The following is a 19,432-nucleotide window of genomic DNA, read 5'->3' on the forward strand; positions in this document are numbered from 1 at the left end:
TCTTCCTTTTCTTTTGAAACAAGTTGGACACCATTGTCCGTCAATAAAGTTTCTGGTATTCCTTCTCTTGTGATCAAGTTTTTGAGGAAATCAATAATAGTTTCAGTATTCACATTTTTTACAAAAGAGATCCCAGGCCACCTGGAGTACAGATCTATCACAACAACAACCTATGTTTCATGTCCATTTCCATGTACTGGTCCCAAGATGTCTAGAACAATATCCCTCCAAGGCCCAGACGACCTAAATTAAGATCTAATTTCCATAGGTTGAGTTCTGATCTGAAGACTTTTTTCACTCAGTGAACATTGGAGGCATTCCCTAACCAGACACTCAACCTGGAGATCCATGCCAGGCCACCAGTATATAGAACGCACTCTCTCTTTGGTTTTTGAAATGCCCAAATGTGCATCATGTGCTAAATCTAGCAACTCCTTCCTTAAGACAATTGGAGGAACCAACCTATGACCTCTCCATAGCATACCTTCACCAGAGGAAAACTGATCCTTTATGCACCAATAGTCTTCCAAAGACAATCCTCCTTCTTCTTTATGATGCCAACCATCATGAATGAGTTTCATCAAGCTCTGAATAACTTCATCTTCATCACAAGTTTTGTGCCAACTTTCATGAGAAATTATTTTATAATCAATTTCACAAACAAAATCATGTGAATGATTGAAGGCTGAATCAACATGACTATCAGATTGAGAAGTAGGGACTAATCTAGAGAGAGTATCAGCCACTAGGTTTTCCGAACCAGGAATATATCTGACAGAAAAATCATAACCCTGTAAACCAACAATCCACTTTCAAATTCTTGGTGAAATTGAGTCAATCCCTTTATTGGAAAACACCTCACACAGTGGTTTATGATCAGTTCTGACTACAAATGAGGTACCCCATAGAAATGTTTACAGTTTTTTAATGGCCCAAAAGACCGCAAGAGCTTCCCTTTCAATGACTGAGTACTTGGACTCAGCTCCCTTAAGACTGCATGAAAAAAACATGATGGTATTATCAGGACTTGTGCCACCTTGATACAATACAGCACCAAGACCCTTAAGACTTGCATCTGTCGAAATAATAGAAGATTTGGAAGGATCAAAATTGCGCAGTTTAGGAGCATTAGACAATTTACACTTTATATCAGAAAACTCTTCTTCACATTCTCTATTCCACTCAAATTTCACCCCCCTTTTTAATAAATTTCTCATGTTGAATGTGACTTCAGCAAAATTCTGCACACATTTGTTATAATACTCCACCATACTAAGGAAGCGCATGAGTTCTTCCGTGGATGAGGGAGAAGTTAGATACTTGATGGTGTTAACTAAATCAGCCTTGGGAATTACACCATCAGCCGTAATGGAATGGCCCAGATAATCAATCTGGTCAAGACCAAACTTGCACTTTTCAAGTTTTATGGTAAGATTGTGCGCACTAAGTCTGTCTAAAACTTGCCGGACTCTTCATCCATGTTCAGATGCATCACTACCATAAACCAAAATGTCATCCTGGTATACGCATACTCCTGGGACATTAATTAACACTCTCTCCATAGCACGTTGAAAGACCGAAGCAGCGGATACCAGGCCAAAAGGTAGTCTGACATACCTATAAGTCCCAAAAGGTGTAACAAAAGCAGTTAAATCTCTTGAGGACTGATCTAACAAGATCTGATGATATGCAGATGTTAAATCAATGGTACTGAAAATCTTTGCACCCCTCACCATAGTTAGAAGATCTGAGATGTTGGGAAGAGGGTATTTGTCAACCAGTACACATTTGTTGAGCTCCCTGAGATCAACACATAATCTTAAAGAGCCATCAGCCTTCCTGGCCGCTAGGACTGGAGCTAACCAGTACGTACATTCAACTTCCTCAATAATGCCTTGTGATTTGAGCTTCACCAACTCACTGAGCATTTCTTCTTTCACACTAAAAGGAACATTGCGTTCTTTGCTTGAAACAGGAATAGAGCCTGGAGCCAATTTTATTTTATAATAACCCTTCAAGCAACCAAGTTTATCACCAAAAACATAAGGTTATTCAGCCATAAGATTAGTTTGTAAGAGAGAGTCATGACTTACCAGCTTAACAGGTTCTCTGTCTTTTAGAATTATAGGAGCAGTGTTGTTGGGATCTAACATAACACCAAGATCTTTCTGATACCACCAATTTATGATACTGTCCCCTTTCTTGGATACATAGATCTTTCCAGAGGTGAAGCGATTTTCATATTCTATTAAACCAATAAAATAACCACGCAATTCAATTGGGTCTCCACCATATGCAAAAGGACGAATATCCGCCTTAAGAAGATTAACTTTAGTTCCCAATTTATCATCAAAGAATTTACTTGAAACAATGGTAATTTTTGCACCTGAATCAAATAAGACTTTCGTCTTTTAAGCTTCAACTAGAATGTAATCCAAAGGCCCATCTCCCCCAACTTGTACAATAATTTGTCCACACTCAAAATCATGCACATCCATAGATATATCTGCCCTATTTCATTGACCCTTTGTCTAGAAGATCTAGTCCTGCAAGCAATGGCAAAGTGCCCCCTTTTGTTTACAATAAGTACAAATGGCATTGAAAGCAGGACAAGACTTATCATTAGCCCAGTGTTATTATATCTGTAACACTTTTTATCTTTACTGAACTTACCTTGGAATTTGTACACCTGTTTGTCTTTAACCTGAGCTTTACCTTGGAGATTCTTGGATTTAGGATTGAGACTGGAAGTTGAATCAACGACTGATACCTCCTTATTGAGGTACTTTTTTGATCTATTTCAGGCACTCCATGGAATGCTCAATACGCTTGGCTACTACTAAAATGTCATCTAGAGAAGGTTCATCCTTAAGCCATAACTCATCACGCACTTTTTCACATATGCACCCCAGCATAAATTGATCTCTAATTCTTTCTTCTGTCAGTACACCAAACTTACAAGAAGCTAGACACCTTAGATCTGTTACATAATTCTCAATAGTCTCACCTTCTTTTTGCAATATGCGCCTAAAATGATAACGTTCTAATATTGTACTAACTTTTGGTAAATAATGAGCATCAATCTTGTACAAGCACATTTCATACTCATTTAGGTCTGTTGCAACACCATCAGGAAGATGATCAAAGACATCTTGACCTTCAGATCCCAGACTGTGTAGGAGCAAGGCTGTTCTCCTTTCAGCACTTGGGAAGTACCACAAACGCGAGCATATCGCTCAAAAACCTTTTTCCATTTAGACCATTTGATGGATGGATCACCACGTGATTGTAAGAAGAAAGGAGGTGCTGTGATGTTTTGCATGGCCAATGTTGCCGATAATTAATAAACAATGTGAATGTGCGCGTATACAATAATCAAAACTGATTTTTTTTTTAAACACTCCACCTCTTTTTTTTAAATTGACACTCTCATTAGGAGGATGCCCTCAGCTGTGTGTATCAGCGTAATAATGAATTATTTTACTGCTATAAACACACTTGTTCAATCAAAAAAAAAGTAACTCTTTTTTTTAAATAAGCTGTGTGTGTCAGCATGATGAAAAACATAAAAAAATAATCCAGCAGTGTGTGTCAGCGTTGTTGAACTAACAAATACAACTGACACACTCTTTTTAGAAACAAACTGTGTGTGTTTGCGCACTAAGTGTGTCATCGTGAAGAGAATAATTACAATAAACCAGCTGTGTGTGTCAGCGCTGTAGTAATATCAAATATAACTGACACACTTTTTAAGCAACAAGCTGTGTGTGCCAGCGCAGTAAAGAAAACTCTTCTTAAAGATGTCTTGACACGCTCCAACTGTTGTGTTAGAATGTTTATTTTCCTGTAAGCTTGAAAATGAACACCAAAAGCTGTGCGTGTCAGCGTGGGAAATAGGATTGCTTCCTGTTGACACGCTTATGAAATTTAAAGCTGTGCGTGTCAGCGTGGGAAATAGGATTGCTTCCTCTTGACATGCTTATGAAATGTAAAACTGTGCCTGTCAGTGTGGGAATTAGGATTGCTTCCTCTTGACACGCTTGCACTGTTGTGTTGTGTAAATCAACAATGCGGCCGTGACAAAAAAAAATGAAGATCCTAAGTTGTGCGTGTCAGCGTTGTGACACGCTCGTGAAACTGACGAGTTGAGTAATGCGCTTGCTGTCAGAGAAGCAACCGTTGCCAAGGAGACAAAGTCAAAGATTTTCCAATAATATAGCAAACGCTGCGTTCCACGCCGTGTTCCATACGAAGTCAAACAAACTTGACTGCCGCACACAGACGCTGCCTTTCAGATATGTAAGAAACTGTACGTCACTCCGAGTCAAACAATGAAGCGAGGCTTCTATCTTGACACATGAGGCCGCATCATGAGAACGCCTCGAGGATAGCGGGAGGTAACTTTTAAAATTCAAAGTACATGAAGATAAACGTTTTTCCTAAACGTGCTTAATAAGTAATATACCTGCTCTCTGTTTTATGTGCAAATCGTTGTAAACGGGAAGGAGCGCAGCGCTTACATCTAAAAGTAAGCAGGTTGTAAAATGTAAAGGTCTTACTTGACAAGGTTGAACGAAGTGTCACCAAGCCTCTCACAGAATACTTCTTTCTGACGAATAAGGCAGAATTCTTGAAGTTGAGAGTCAGGCCAGTGCATGCTTGTAGAATTATGTAGGTAGCTTTAAAATTGTAGTTTCCTCTTGGACCGGTTTAAATTCATAGAAGAGAGCAGGAACATGGAGTTGAGCTGTTCTTTCTTGTTCTTCTTGTACTTGCCCAGTCGTCGCCAGTGTTAAAAAGTGGTTTCATCAATGAAGAAGATGCAAGATGGGTTGGTTCTAAGCTGATAGTTTATTTGTAAGTTACATTGGTAGAACAGGTCAGCCACCCAACTGACTCTGGCCAGTTTCTTAAGTAGACTCCCTTGACATTCTACAAATGACTCAGAGCATCTTAAGAATTCTAGAACTCATGCAAGCCTATACTACAACATTGATAACATTGAAAGAAGGCACATTACAACACAGGTCTTCTTTGGTTAAAACTGGGAACAACTCAATTCTGAGGAACTCATTTTAAACACTGAGTCCTCATCTTGTGTCTCTATTGCAACACCATCCGGGGTACAACATTGCATGCAATTCATTTACACAATAAACCCCTTCCCAGAAGATTCATAGGACTTTAGTCACACAGAAAAAACTCGTGCTTATTTTCCTTCTGACCAGTTTTAACTGGAACATTTGCTTTAACCTGATTAACAGCAGTGGTGTAGCAAGGGTGGCGACGGCCTTCTCCTGCTCTTACCTTCCGTCCCGGGCAGCAATTGCCAGCACACCCCGCCCCCGGTCTACAGTGCGCCCATTGCGGGACGGCAATCAGCAGAATCCCACCAGCACAGCACCCCACTGCTCTTTAATGGCCACCAGGGGCAGCCAAAAGGGCTAGCTATGCCACTGATTAACAGTTTATTACTGATCCCTACTACTTGGACTTCTCTTACTGAGAGAAGTAGGTTTCGGACTTCTACAGAATGAACTGTAGACGGGTAGCCCCTGAATCAATCAAAAAATTAAACAGGATGGCCATTGACTTCTCTGTCAACATATTGGGCACTTTAGTATACCTCTAGGACTGCTCCAAGTATCTAATCCTCCTCCTCATAGGCTCTGTTTTTGTGAGCTATTCCCTGCAAGTTCATCACTCAGAATCAGTAGATTCTGCTGATACCCTGTACTATGGGTCATCCTGTTCCTAATGTTCTGCTGCATCACAGGAGTGGTTGGCATTGGTATACAGAATTATTTCTGACTATGCACATTGTGTTCTGAATTCTGCTAGTTTGGTGTTATGAGCCCCAATGTACCCCAATATAGGCCTAGGTAGCTGCACGACCTTTTACCTACATTTGTCCTACCTTGCCCTACATAACGGTTCTGGTGCTGACCTTTTACCTAGTTATGTGCTGAATAAAGGTTGTCTGGTTTTCTTCGAAACGTAGCCTAATTTATTATGCATGAGGAGTCTAAGGGGCACATGCATCAAGGTAATCATTTGCGATTACCAAATAGCGAATTTTAAGGATTCGCTATTTGGTAATCGCAAATGCCTATGCATGAAGGATTCGCAAATATTTTTGCGAATCCTTAGCATTCCCTAATAGCGAATTGCAAATTGAGATCGCTATTAGGTAATGCATTCCCATTCATTCCTATAGGCCTTTCATGCATCGGAAACGGCATTTTACCGGTCGCAAACAGGCCGATTCTGTGAATCGGCCCGTTTGCGACGGTAAAATGCTTGAGGCATGTGCCGCTAAGTATCAGATCTTAATCCGCTGCCTAGGAAATGCACAGCAGGATTACCATCTTCTGTATAATAACTGTACAAAAGTCAATGCTATCGTCGTCCTTGAACGACAGGCCCACAGTACTATTACACATCTAGGTAGAACCACTGAAGGTACCTTTTGGGTATAAAAGAAGATCATCTTCACTGGGCAGCCAGAGAAGAAGCTTCCATGTTGACTCAAGATGTTGAGATTCCTGCATGCAGAAACTCCAGCACTTAGTGGTCGGACATCCCTTGTGGGGTGTCCAACTCGAGACCAAGACGGGGTCCTTCGTTCTCTCCCATCAGGTAATGGGGTCGACTCTCTCCTAGGGGATTCTTGGCTTTACACCCTACATACATGCAAGGTCCATTAAGGTACACTTAAATAGGGTTAGCATTTTAGGAGTATGCGTGATTATTGCCCTGTATCTATATGTCTGCATATATTAACTGTTTTAGCACCATGGTAGAATTCTACCTTTTCTTTACTTTGTTGGTGCTTGCAATCGTATATATCTGTTTCTGTCTAATGGTTGTCACAGCACATGTATTTTATATTAGAATGACGCTGGTTCAATAAATGATTATTAAAAATGTCCCCATCATTTAATCTGTGTATTTCTCCGAGACCAAGTGAGCACGTGTGACTGAGCGAAAAGCAGTACACTGTTTCCACGATCCCTGAAGGATCAAGGGTTGTCATTTTCAATAGTTGCCAGAGACTATTCGCTCCTTGGTAAACTTACAGGGCTTATGGTGGCACAGTGAGCTGGCTGGTCTAAAGGCTAACATTTCCTACCGGGGTGTCTGGAATCAGTCTAGACTCCAATCCCATAGTATATGTTATCTAAACGCGCAGATCCTATATAGATTTATAGGAACTACAAGACATTGGAAGCATCATGTTATTTCTCTGTATCTCCCTGAATCCTCCTCTTCCATTTTTCAATCTTCACACGGAAGTGACAAGCTGTATTCTTTTACATCATTTCAACATGCACATTCACTCCATCACCTCTGCCACCATTTTGCATCTGAACTTTAATGCATTCTTTTCATTCTAGTTTGCATAAAATTCATATTTGAACCCATTTGGTTCCGGGACCCTTTCTCAGGTTGCTTTGCTTTGCTTTACTACTAGTCTTAGCCACCATCAAGGTCTGATCTATGTCTTTTGTCTGCCAACATAACAACTGAATGTGGTTAGTTATTTCTGGCCTCAATCCATTCACAAATGAAGATACAAAACCACTAACCCCCTCTTTTTGGGGATTTTCGACTCTGCTGTTCTTCTTATAAATGTGCATTAGCCTCTCATAAAAAGAAAACACATACTCTTTTTGTTCCTGCGATGTTCTCCAAAACATATGTCAATTTATATCCTTTCAGGAACTCGTTTTTTTCATATACTCATTCATAGCCTTGTATTTGTCTGCTATCTCTGCAGTCGGTGAATTATTTGTACCAATTCTAGCTGGTACTTGTGTTGACCATCCAGACACAGCCTTACATTCTAAATACAAATCTCCTGCAATCACAGTCTCAAATAACAAATTCAAATATCTCCAGAACACCTGAGAAATGTATGTCCTATGTACTTCATTGTGCCACTTTGCTTGATCTTCTGGCAACTTTGGAAAATTATGCATAAATGCATACAAATCAGCCCAGGTCCATGTACACGATTCCCTCTATGAACCTCTATCAAAGGAAATTTCAAACCTGTCCCTGCTTCAATTTCTGAATTATTTATAACACTTCTAACCTTGACTTTGGCCACTTTCAACCCCTTTTTATTTGCTGTCCCCTTTTTCCATCTTCTCTATATTTGTTTAACTCACTCCAGTCTTGGGTTTTCTCAATTAAATCTTTAATATGGGCTCTTAGAGTAATTAAACCAATTTCCATAATTTCATCATGTGTCAAATCCATTTTGTATTTCCGCTTCACATTTTTAATTTTGCTGATATCAGCTTCTAATTCATCAGCAAGTTCCTCTAATTTATTGTGTGCCTTATTGCTTCAGCTGGCTGCTTCTTTAATCAAATCTCATTTCATCAGCATTGTAAGTCAACAGTGTGTTCTACATTGCCCTGAAGCATCTCACCAAATTCAACTTTCAAAATGCTAATTTCTTCAAGAGGAGGTTCAACTATCACTGCACCCTCTGTTGCAACAACTTGTCTCTGAGTTTCAGAGGACATATCTCTACTCGCAATAGGTACTGCTGCCATTACCAACTCTGTTGGTGCAGTTGGTACCACCCTAGTAGGAGTTTGTACCCCCACACTATCTCGTCTAGCACCCGTGCCCACTACCACAGGAGCAGCATCTGTCATTCCATTTGTATATGGAGCAGGTCTGGCATTCAAAAGCTCACTTATGAATTTATCATCATCATCAGATTAATCTGCTTGTTAATTTGTCTTTTTCACTTTGTTTTTATCCCGCTCTTCTTTCTCTGTGACTATAGCAAGGATTGGGTTGACAAATTTAATCATTTCCTCTCTCCAGCTTTCTCCTGTCAATTAATTTTACTCTCAATCCAATGTCTAAATGAGCTCTTCACCAGGTTTGCTGCATTCTTTTTTTTTTTTTTAGCCATACAATCCCATTCAATGAGAGCCTCAAACTGTGTAGGTCTAGGCGTTGGTTTCATGTCATACATAGTATGTCTCAAGAAGTCTAGTTTCTGAACATTAAAGGTACCCTCTAATAGAAATTGTAAAACGTCATCATGTGCAGTGTATTTATTCCAATCTGAAAATCAGGTGCACGTATAGTTCCCAATCTCTGTCATCATTTCAAAGGCTGGCCTTCCTTCTGCAGGTAATTTCTGACCCTCCCTTGGTACTACAGTAACCTTGTGCTTCACTATCAACCTTCCTAACCTTCTTTCTTCCCAAACAACAAATACAATCAACTTCAAAAACGCAACAAGCCGCCTAGTGAACAATAACCAATCGCACCTAAACTCTGTCAAAGGTCAACCTATAACAGTGCGGCTTTGTCAGCAACCCACCAATCAGAGCACTGTCTTATGGTGACATCTCACCAATCTCAGCACGGCTCCCTGCCTAAGCAACCAATCACAGCATGACTTATCCATGAACAGGAAAACAACTATAAAGCCTCTTTAAAGTCAAATAACTAAATAAACCCCATTGCCTGTTTATCCTAGAAAGGAAACAAAGTCAGCAAGTCAAATAATTCAATTACAATCCATAAAACTTCAGAAGTTAAACCAATTCAGAATTAAATATGAGAAACCAATTCAAATATAGATTTGCAAAACACTTCAACCCATTCCAAGCACACTCCTGTTCAGCAGTAACCTACTCTAGCAAAGTATATTTAATCTGTGCCCAAGAGCTAAGTACACCAACCAAAATTAGACATATAACCTAGGAAAGGAAAATGTGTTATGTCAGATTCCCTATCAATGTATAAGTAGTGCCTCACTCTACACGCCACAATTGAAGACAAGTACTATCAATTTATCTTGAGATGTTGGATTTCAATGAATCCGCAACCCAAACCAACCAAAACCACTAGAACCTCAAATGTGTTTACAAATATGAATAATACATCAACACAACAGTGGTGCCCAATCAAATCCACAATCATCATCACATGCCGAAACAACTCACAACAGAAATAGAAATCCATCTCAAAAACTCAAACTTTAACACACACTCACAAAAACTCTCACTATTCATAATTACTCTCCAAATCATTCCAGAATGTACAGCCAGTCTCTTCTTGGGAAGATCTAGCACCAGGAATTTTGTCAGAGTTCCAAAAACTCCTTTCTCTCTTGCACAAGGTATTAAAAATTCAAAATGCACAGGAAAAAGTTTTGGGCTACTCTAGAGATTTCCAATAATAAGGAGGTTCTCTTACACAACCCCCCTATACTACCAAATTGTGGGAGCCCGAACCCCAATAGTTTACTGAACTCCAATATTTTGATCACCCCAAAATTTACCTATGATGATTTGGTTCCAGCACATTTGATCTAGCGATAAGAGACACCATCCATGGCGAGATCAGGCCCAACAATTTAACAGAGTAAATCAAAATAGTTGCTGGGACAGCTCAAGAATTGAGTTTTGGATCAGTAAAAATGTAAAGACTTTTATTACAAAAACTTTAGAATAAGCAATACAGAAATAATACAGTACATGCCACGAGGGCTCAGATTCAGTACACAAAGACTGGATTCAGAAATTCATTTACAAGGTCTTTAAATGTCAGGTCTTTAAAGAACACCAACAGCATTTCTAATATGATAAGGAAGTCTCTTAATAATCGGACAAAGCTCAACAGGTAAAATAAAGTCTCTATGCAAATGATCACTGTTTCGTGGAGAAATTAAGTCTCACCATAAAACCAGAGCAAAACTCAAGATTCAGCATAGCATAACTAGCGATAGTGATTGAACAAATCAGAAAAGGATTGTCATGTAATGGTTTATAGCACTAGCCAATTTCTAAGAATAGTCAAGAATCTTCTGTTACCTTCCACAGCAACAGCAATCCGAAGATGCAAAACACAGTATGAAACCTTCTTACACAAAGACTAACACACTCATGTGTTAGCAAGCCTGCATCAGAACTGCCACCGGAAGTATCTTCAAAAATTACATCAACAAACACTATTGAAACTTTCATTCACAATACATGCTCTCTAAATCAAATATTCAGTTACGTCACACCCTACTGTGCTCCGTGGAAACTGTGGGGAGAGAAGACTTGGGGGGGGTGGGGGACATTGATTGGGAGGAGGAACGAACAGGAGCAGGATGAACAAAACACTAGAAACTGCATCCATTTTAAGAAAATTGTGTCTACACGACAATGTGCATTACTAAACTCCGTTATTAATCACACCTCTAAACTACTATTATTTTGTTATAAGTGTAAATTCATTAATTAAACAGTTACAACTATATTCATCATAAAAATTATTAATATACACATATTATTTATCGCCCAAAATTGCACATGTGAAAAAACTTACAGTACACAAGTATGTCGTCACTGATGTTGAGGATGCCACGTAACCCTGACATGGTGTCGCAGATGGCATTTTGGAATACCTCAGCCACCGAGGAGATTTGAATGCTGAGTCGCTCGTACCTACTCATCTCCAGGTGCTTTGAGAAGGTGGGTATGTACCTGCTGGTCTGGTCTAGTAGCAGCTGATGGTAATGAGCATTGAGGTCTCACTTTGCAAATTATTGTGCCCCTTTGAGGTCTACAATGATATCATCATTGGTGGATGTGATATATTGCTCATGTAGGTTTGTTGAGTAGCCACATATCAATGCATTGCCAGACTTCCCCTGCTGCTTTGACTTCATGGTGATGACTGTGGAAGATGACCACAGTTTGGGGCTCGATAAGCTCTCAATAGCATTGATTTTTTCAAGCCTTTCCAGTTCCGTTTCTGCCTGGGAACATAGATGGAAAGGCTGGTTGTTTGAGGACCATCAGTTTTATGGCATTTTTAATGTGTAACTAAACGGATGTGCCTTCCAGGTGCCCTAGCCCTTAGAATAGGTGCGGAAAGTCATTGATGATCTAATATTTGTGGCATTCATGCACCTTTCGGGCAAAAATACGAGGCATAGATCTTCTGCCATGTGGCAGCTGAGTAACGTTACTGCCTTTTCAGCAGTGGCAAGGAAGCGGGCATGGGTTTTAATGTCTACGTTGTCGACTACCACATCGATGGTGACCTCCAGCATCAGGGGCTGATGCTGGAGAAGTGTAGCTCAGTGGAGAAGTGTAGCTCAGTGGAGAAGTGTAGCTCAGTGGAGAAGTGTAGCTCTGTGGAGAAGTGTAGCTCACTGGTTAGAGGAGGCATACCCTGAAGCAGAGGTCAGACCCGGGACCAGGGTACAATTCCCAACGCGGCAGGGTCCGGAGCCCAATTGTCCACGGACTCGATAATTCTCGCTTCAGTGCCCACTCTAAGCACGAGTTCACACTATGCAGCTCTGGGCAACAAGCTTGCTTAATCTCCACAACGGCCCCCCCGCGGCGGGATGCCTGGCTTTCACCTTGGGGATGCCCAGTACGGGTTATCTCACAGGGAAAAACCAGGACGGGTTCCCAATGCAAGCGCCAAGATGCCCAAGGGTAAGTTGAGCGCTATATAAGAACACAATAATAATAATAATAATAATAATATGCATAAATTCAAGTGCATGTCGGGGTCAGTGAAGGTCAAGACTGTATGGCTTTGTACTGTCTTTTGTCCATGACAGTAACTCATGTGTCTTTATCAATTAGCGCTTTCACCGGCATGCCTGTAATTGTCACCTTACAGACAGGATGAGGTTGCAGTTTGTCCTTGCCTTGCAGGATACAAGAAAGACCTTTCATCTTCATCATCTTAGTCACTGGTCCTGTCAGGGGCCATAACCCTGGTGTTGGTCAACTGTTGGTTATCTTCCAGTGTGGGTTTTCTCAGGGTTGAGGCATAGCCATCCTGGGGACCTCTGCCCTCTCCCTCCACTTCTGCATACTCAGGCAAAATAGTTTGCTTTGCCTCATTAGGTGTATGTTGTCCCTTGAGCCGGGTACTTTGCTGGCGTATAAGGTGGCAGTCTGTAGTTTTGGCATTGGGATGCTGCATCATAGTGAGCCTTTGCTGGTTGTCATGGTGGCCTCTCCCACTTATTGTGTCTACTACCTCAACCTTGACACATGCGTGACCAGAGTTGCCCAGGTGTGTTGGTAGCCTCACCAAGGCCACCTCCATCTCTTCCACCCTGCTGTTGGATAGCTTGTGTGACCTTGCCGTGATTAGTATATCTTTCAGTCTTATGCCTGGTTTGCTTCATATCGTGGTGTATTAGTACTGATTATCTGCATCCCTGGTTAGTTTGGGCCCTGGCTTCTTTCTTTCGGTAGTCATCAGTGCAAATACTGGCAATATCTCTCAAATGTGAAACTCATCAATGGTTTGCCCTTCCTGTTGTCTTGCGTGCTACAATTTAAAACCTCATAATGTGGGTTAAACTGTGGATCAAAATGCCATTTTGTGCCCCCTTCGCTGTGCTGAAGGTGTAGCCTGCCCCTCTCGCCAGAAAGTTCTCGACAGTTTGTACTAATACAATTTGTACACTTCATCCCGTGTGAAATGCAGCAGTAGTGACCTCTTTACCATTCTGTTTGTGTCTCATTTGTGGCTCTAAAATAGTTGTTGAGGTGACTAACCCATGTTGTCCATCATGCAATGGCTGTGTCAGAATACACAAATTCAATGAACGTGGGCCACAAGGTCATGGAGGCATGCATTGCTACCATTCCAGGTGGGGAACCGCTGGCAGTGGTGCAGGTCGCCTGGCTTGTGCAGCAGGATGTGCTGTCATGCTTGTATCTGCCCATCGATCACCGGCCATTCTGGTGCCTTTCCAAATGACCAATGTTGCTAGTAGCACTGTTTTACAAACAACAAGGGCAACCCTAGAACAAGAACCTGGGGTAGTATCAACTATCTTCCAAACAGTGGTTCAGAGCTAAAATAACATACTATAAACCAATTAGTGTGAAAAAAAGAATATTGTGCGAGAAAGAAAAAGGAAAGAAACTTATACTGGCATAATTTTGAAATGACCATGTACATAAATAATCCCCAAAATATTATTTAATATAAATTCAGTATAGTACAAAAGAAAACCACAATAATAATGGGAAGGGCGCTCAGACAGTTACACAGACAATAACAAAATTATAAACATTAACAAGTGTAAACTGAATAAACAGTGGCAGAGAAAAAAACATAAAACTATAACAATTGACAAAATATAGCAATATTGACCTCTCTTAATCAGGCCATGTTTTTTAGGCGTCGACGGCGTTTTGACCAATGATTGCTTTAAGAGTCATCTTCAGGACAAAAGACTTCAAGAGTGAGAGCGACCACTTTCTGTTCTACAAAATGAAATATGTACATGGGTTTACAAAATAATATTTTTTAATTTTTGCTCAGCACCGAATGTGTGACCAAAGATCAGAAAAAGTGAATTGAAAGTAAAAATAGAACAAAATGTGGGCCTACTCAGAAAGTGAACACGCACGTCATTTTAAAGCGTGCCGTCATCGTTATAGAAAGCGGACTGGACACGGATTTAAGAATAACATCCGGACACCAGTGCTTCAAAACATTTCAGAACCGAACATAAGTTGAAAAGATGTGGTTCATTGTTAATAAAGATGTCATATGACTCTAAAGCTAAATAAATAGCATATCGGAAAAACAGCCTTACAAATCGGATTGGGAACAGGATAATTTGGGTCCTAATAAATCGTCGCCCATTTTGGAATGGGAAAATTGAGAAAGGAGGTATAGAAAAGTTGAGAGGAGGGAACAGAGCCCATTTTCCAAGATCTCACAATTAAAACATGTGCACAATATGGCCATGCAATAAAGTTTACATATGCTATTGCACACTAAATTACCAATAATATAATTTTTCCCAAGGACTATATCCACCACAGAAAGCGGACAGTGTACAAAAGACCACTTAATCTAGAGGCAAAGATCTCAGGCATACATTCAAAACTTAGTTTGTTTTATATAGTCATACTGTATACCAAGATAGAGTGTAAAGATGTGTTACATGATATTCAGACCCTCGTAATAGCAAACGAGTACTTTTAAGCCTAACATATAGTACCATGATTCAATGTCATGCCTCTATGCTTATGTTATCCAGAAAAATCAATTTTCAACAACTAAAACACCAGCACATTCAAATGAAATAATTATTACAATATAAGTCGTGTAACAATAATTCAAATGAAATAGATCATAAATAAATTTTCATATAGAGTTGTTAAAACATATAAACTAAAAACAGAAAAAAGATATACGTTTGGATGCTATTTGAAAAAGTCAGGGTCATCATATCTGCATGGTTTGAATATGTAGTCGTCTCTGGGTTGCAGAGATCTGCACTTTGTGTGCACCTTGACAAATAAATTTTGTTTTAAAAAAAAAAAACAGAAAAAGATTATTGTCTCCAAATTCATATAACAGACACTACTGTTTAGAACATCTTCAAATTGCAGAACAGGTATAAGGGGAACTCAATATATCCAATATTCTAGCTGAACAGTACAGCCGTACATTCTTCTACTGAGTCCCTTGTTGATGCTGTCACAGCGGAACATCCAACGGCATTCTGCTTGATTAAGCATTCGGGTAATGTCATTCAAAAAGTCAAATTCTTTGGAACTGAGAAAACCAGCTTGTTTGGCTGCAGACGTGGTTCCCAGAATCAATCTCTGCATGATGTAGTGATTGGTGTTAGCAAGTTGGCGATGAATCTCAGATTTATACATCTCAGTAGGTAGAATCACAATCCCGCCGCCCTTGTCGGCGGGTTTGATAATCACGTCTTGGTTCTTTTTCAAGGTACGCAGCGCCTGTCTTTCAGGGAAGGTGATATTATAAGGGATGTATTCAAAACCCATATTCAAAGCTGTCACATTCCTTAGTACCATAGATTCAAATGCCAGTAGTTCAGCGGCATTTGTAGCGTCGGAGGATTAAACCTTGATGGAAGCCTCGAATTCAAGGGGTTAAAATTGACATTGCAAGGTTTATCCATAAAAAATACTTTAAACGCAATTTTCGAAAAAACTGTAGAAGTTCAACCTGAGTATCAAATAAGCATGTTTTCTCCGTGGGGACAAAACTAAGGCCCTTACTCAGCAAAGAAACTTTAAAGGGTGACAAAACATGCTCAGAAAGATTGAAAATAGGAATTGTATTTGGAAAATTATCAACACTCATTTACTGTGGAGGACCCCACTGGTAAAACTTCCGGCGGGTCTGGCGTTCCCCCGCCTGGAAGTTCCACTGTTGGGGCTAGGGGGGGGGGTTTACTGTGGCTTGTATTCCATGGCTGTGAGTTCGGCTCAGGTTGGAGTGACGTCTGTGATCTTGGGCCAGCTGGGACACACTGCCTCCTAGGTGAGGGTGCGTGCCCATGCTGCTGTGAAGGCTGGTGCGATAGTGTCATGAGCGTCCAGTCACATGTTCTCCCTTCTAGCCCTCAGCGGTTTCAGTGGGGTGAGGGAGATGGTGGCAGCAGTACACCATGTGAGGGTGCCTTGTCAGGCAGCACTCCAGTGAATCCCTCAATGTCCCCAGCAAGAAGGATGGGGAAAGGTGTTGGCTCTCAGCCACACAGGGGCTCATGTTCCTCTTGTCATGATGTATGGTACTCCCCCTTCACCCCCCATGGCTTACCTCGTAGATGCAGCAGCCCACCTGCATTTCAGGCAGCAGATGAGGGGGGTCTCCGTTGCCGGGTGAGAACCCCAGCCATCTCCCGCCTTCAGTTGACCGTGTATACAGGGCACCAGGCCCAGTTCGTGTCCACCAAGCTGAGGGGTGTTGGGCAGGCGGCTGAGTTGGTGGATGGAGGTGGGTGATGATCACACCACACCAGAGGGACTCATGGCAGGATTTCATACTTCATCCCTTCATGTAGGTACTGGGTGGCCCCCTCACATTAAGACTGTCACAATGCCTGCTACACTGCACTTAGTGTGTGGAGTTTAATACAAATTATTATTTCTGAAGATGTGCAAATGTCTAAGGACATTTTGTGAACATTATGCAAAATGTGGTTTGCCGTCGCCACTATCAGGAGATAATATTTCAGGCAAGGGCACACCTTGCATAACATTGTTGGATGAGATACGGGTAGGACACTGGGTCAAGGAGAAAAGGTCTTTGGACATTGTCTATGAAAACTAGTCTTCCTTGTCTGAAAATGACACAAAATCAAGTGCACAGTTTTTAACACACTTTTTGCTGATCCAATCAACATTTCATTGAGGCCTATTTTTCTGTATCCGCAAGTCATTTACGTACACGTCAGAAACCATCACAAATTGAAGAGTGGGATGCAAAGCACAAGTGTTTATGGAGCATTGCTTGAAGAAGTGCTTGATACCGTGTGCAACAACCCCACAACATACCTCTTAAGTCACTCTCGTACGGATTTAACAAAAGCCTTGGAATGACATTCACCCCCTTTACAAGCCAAATGCTTCCAGTAGACCTCAGTGGAGTTACTGGTCCTGCAGACCTCCCTCACTCATTATCCCAAATTTTAGGGCTTTTTCCCCAATGATGGACCTAACTAAACACATGCTAAAGTCATTGACTGGTTTGTATTTGCTACTTGTGGTTTTATCCTCACACTTCTTTTTAAACCAAAAGAAAAGCTGTGCGCCAACGTTGCTTTGCCTAGTTTGGATCACACCCCCTGATGTTCACACTCTGCACCAAAATGCCAGGATCTGACTTCCACCAATACCCATCTATCATTATATACATGCACTACAGATGTAGCATTTACCCACCTGACTGCCTGGGAAGCACTGTGGGCCTGGACCAGTGGTAGGAAAGGGCAGTAGAAAACTACAAGTACAACACAAAAATGTGTTGACAGGTCAGACTTCAGAAGCCCTGCTGCCCTGATGACGAGGGGGGTATGGAGGCACAGCCACAAGAAAGGACACCACACGCTTGCCAGTAGTGTTGGACTGAGACCCATGTGTCCATTTCTCCTAATTTCTACCATGTAGCCACATCCAGCCGCGAGCGAACGCTTTTGTGCCTGTGCCTTGACTCTTACCTTTGACCAGATATCGCCAACCTTTTCTGTAATAAGAGCTACATATGTTCAATAAAACTAACTGAGAACTACTTATGTTTTCAGTGTTGTAATAGTGAGGAAATCAGGCAAGATTACATCAGTGGTCACCATATGCAAATCTACTACCGATGCATCAGGCATGGTTGCCAGCAGCAGTGTAAAAAAGGCTTTGCCCATATGGAATGCCTCTACAAGCCATAGCAGCAAGTCCATTGATACCAAGGTAATAACATTTGTAAAACGCCTCCTCAGTGCCACATGACTTATCACTCAAATATCAGATTTCAATATATTTTGTAAATTCAGGCATTTTTCTCCAAATATCAGCTTATGAGTTATGAAAATAAACATATTTTCATCTCAAATATACATTCTCAATTTTGGTATACATTATAGTCATTTAATGAAGCAAAAGCTTCTAATTTAGCAGGCTGGGCTGCACAGAGGAGAGCTATTTGCAGGTAGCTGGAGACGTACCAATAGCTCATGAGCTACTCGTTGGAGAAGCCTGCCTTAGACACTTGGGCCATGTGGAACATAACATCTCTCCCCAGATTAGATCACTGAATCCAGCTGAAATAAAGATAAAAAATGTAGAACATACATTATTTTTTATAGTCTATGATTTACCGTGACAGTGAAGGCTAAGGTTTGTGCAAACATGTAACTTCTCCAGAGAGAGACTGACTGCCAACCAGCTGGTCAGAGGTGTGGCGGCTCTCCGGCAAGATTTGCCCTTCCCTCGTTGGGGTTGCTTCTGTGGCTGAATCAGCACTACACCAGCCAGCGAGATCATCCTCGTCAGATTTGGGTTCTACGTTGATGTCGGACAGTGTTGGTGTCTCCCTAATGCCCCAGATGGTGCTGACACAGTGACACATTTCAAGCCACAATCTCATGGTTCAGTTCACTGGTGACCACATTTCCATTTGTTACAATCACAGGCCATGGGCCTCATTTAATGGTATTCTGAACTTTCTGATGAAATTACAGTCCTGGACTAAAGCTTGGGCACCCATTTGAACCAAATGGGTCCTGACTCCTATTTGTTGGCTGTCCCTTTGTTTCCAATCAGTGGCAGCAGTGAGGTCTAATCAGGGCTGTGGGGATGGATTCTTGTACAGCTGTGCCAGACTGTATGGAGGCATGGGTGCACCTGGGGATGCAAACAAATCTCTTCTTGCTCCATGCTGATGGAGAGGGTTTTCTTCATCATGCAAACCACCCTCTAGAATTACCCAATATTGAACTGTAGCTGCCTGGGAGTGCTTTTCTGGCGGTCTATATAGGGGAGGTCCATTGTCACTCCGAAGTATTTTTGGGATTTCATATTGCCTGTTTTTTGTCAAATATTGGTCTGACTGTTTGAGCGCAATTGACAACTCAATTTGGATGGCCAGGTATTTG

The sequence above is a fragment of the Triturus cristatus genome, chromosome 9 (assembly GCF_964204655.1).
Source record: "Triturus cristatus chromosome 9, aTriCri1.1, whole genome shotgun sequence".
Taxonomy (NCBI): Eukaryota; Metazoa; Chordata; class Amphibia; order Caudata; family Salamandridae; genus Triturus; species Triturus cristatus.